The sequence below is a fragment of the Dromaius novaehollandiae genome, unplaced genomic scaffold (assembly GCF_036370855.1).
Source record: "Dromaius novaehollandiae isolate bDroNov1 unplaced genomic scaffold, bDroNov1.hap1 HAP1_SCAFFOLD_76, whole genome shotgun sequence".
Taxonomy (NCBI): domain Eukaryota; kingdom Metazoa; phylum Chordata; class Aves; order Casuariiformes; family Dromaiidae; genus Dromaius; species Dromaius novaehollandiae.
Genome location: NW_026991488.1, coordinates 455001 through 457500, shown reverse-complemented (window position 1 = coordinate 457500; position 2500 = coordinate 455001).

Here is a 2500-nt window from a genome sequence, read left to right as displayed (position 1 = left end):
GAAGGGCCTGCCTCCCGGCCCTGGCGAGCGAGGCGCCGCGCGAGAGCGAGCGAGCCCGTGGGCGCGTGCCGGGGGCAGGGCCGGCGGGCCGCGCGAGCCCGCCGCGAGGAAGAGGGGTTACGGGCCCCCGTGGCATTCCGAAACCTGTGCCGGCCCGCCGCCGGGCCGCCGCCGGGCCGCCGCGCCTCGCTGCCGATGCCGACGGCACCGGACACCGGTGTGGCCCCCCCGCCCGCCGCGTCCCGGCTGCCGCGCGCGCGTACCCGAGTTCGCCTGTCCCGCACTCTGCGCCGCGGGGCCGAGCACGGGGCTCGGCCCGCCGGCGGGTGCACGGCCCTCCCGAGGCCGCGCTCGCTCGCCGAGAGCCCGCTGCCGATTCCACCGCTGCCGGTGGGGGACCGCCTCCCCCCGTCTCTCCCCTCTCGCCTCTGCTGGTGCCCGCTCCGCTGCCGGTGCCCGTCTCCGGGAGCCGCGGCCCGCCCCCCCCGCCCCCCCACCCCACGGCGCTCCGCTGCCGCTGGGGGGGAAGGGGAAGGGGGGGGGGTCCGGCCCAGGGGAGGGCCCGGCGGGAGCGGGCGGCAGTGCGTGTGAGGGGCGGCGGGGCTTGGCTACTCCCCGGCGCCCGCGGGAGAGGAAGCGGCGGGCGCGGAGGCGAGGGAGACGGCCCTCCGGGTTGGGACGGGTCCCACGGGTCCCCACCCCTAAGCTGTGGGGGGCGGACCCGCGGCGGGCTGCGGCGGAGCAGCCCGTCCGCAGAGACCTGCGGGGGCAGGCGTTCCGGGATGGCGCGCGGGGCGGGCGCCGGGCCCCCGAGCGGGGGGCGTCGCGTTGAGGCCAAGCGAGGCGACGGTTCGTGCCCGAGTGGGCGGCCCGAGCCACGGCTCTCCTCCCGGGTGCAGCTGCCACCCGGCGCCGGGTTACTGAGGGAAACCCCGGGCCCCGGGAGGAGGACGAGGTCGTGGCGGCGGGTGTCGGGCGCACCCCGCGGGCGGACGCTCCGCCGAGGGGCGCGGGGGCCGGCTGGCGGGTGCCGGGTTCCCCCTCCGCGTCCCGTCTCGTCGCCGCTGCCGAGGCTGCCGCCGTCGCCGCGAGGCGGCGGCGGCCCGGTGGCGGGCGGCGGCGGGGGAGGCACCCCCGCGGGGATTTCAGGTCGTTTCCCTCACCCCAGGGCCAGGTACCTAGCGCCCGCGCTTCTCCTGCCCCCCCCTCGGTGACCCACCCGTGTGGTCCCGTGTGCCAGCGTGCTCCTCCCGGGTGCCGCACCGTGCGCGCCGCACCGGCCGTGCCTTCCCCCCCCCCGCCTCGGCTTCCCCCCACCCCGGTCCTTCCTCCCCCGCGGTGGGGGTGGGGGGGGCGGGGAGGGAGGGAGCGAGCGAGAGAGGGGAGAGGGCCTCCGGCCACCGCGGCCGCCGGCAGCCGCCCCGGGCAGGGATGGCCATGGGCCCCGGGCTCCGGGCCCGAGGGTTCTCGGTTGGAGAGCCGGGCGGAGGTTTAAAGACTCGGGCGGCCCGATGCGACTCGCGGAGGCGGCCGGGCGTGCTGCCGGAGGGCCGGGGGGTCGGCGCGCGCGGGCGCCGCGCCCCCCCATGCCAGCCGGCGCGCCCCGTGCTCGCCCCGCGGGCAGCCGGGACGGAGAGGGGTTACCCTGCCCCCTCTCTCCGCGGTCTGGTCTCGGCGGAGAGACGCCGCGCGGTCGGCCTAGTTGCCGGCCTGCCTCGAGCGTTGCGAGCCGGGCGCGAGCGCGTGCTCGCCGCCGGGAGGGCGAGCCCCCACCGCGGGTGGTGCGGGCGCCGAGCCTCCGCGCGTCTCCTCCTTCTCCCTGGCCGGTGCTTCTGGGTCTTCCGCCGTGGCCGCCGTCGGCGGCGCCCTACCCTACGCGCCCGCCCCGGCACTCTGCCGTCCGGGGCGCCCGCCTCGCTCTGCCCCGCCCGGCTCCGCCAGGCAGCGGGGGGGCGGTGGTGGGGCGGCGGCGGGGGCGGCCCGCCCCGCTCTCCGCGTGGAGACGGGGAGAGCGGGCGCCGTCCCCGTCCGTGCCGCCTTGCCCGCCTGCCCGCCGCCGGGCGTCTGTCCGCGGAGGGGACGGGCGAGCGCGTGGCGTCACCCGCGAGGCGGTGTGTGCGGGCGCGCGGGGGTGTGGGCGCCGCGGCGGCGGCGGCGGCGGCGGTCGAGCCGGAGGGCCGGCGAGGCGAGCGGGGAGCTGGGAAGCGCGGGGCCGGCGGGCCGCAGGCGCGCGGGCGGCGGGGCGACGCCGCTCCCGGTGGCGGCCGGGCTCTGACGCCTGGGGCGGGGGGGGGGTGGTCTGCGGGGACGGACCCCCCCCAACATCCCGAGGCAGGCGGTGTGGCCGGCCCGCCGCTCCCTGCCGGGCCAGACCGAGCCGGGCGCCTGGGCCGGACTCGAAGCGAGACAGGGTTTGTCCCCAGGTCGGGAGCGAGGGCTCCCCGCCCTTCTCGTTCGGGTTTGCCCTTCGTTTCCCCCCCCCCTTTCTCTGTGCTTGTAC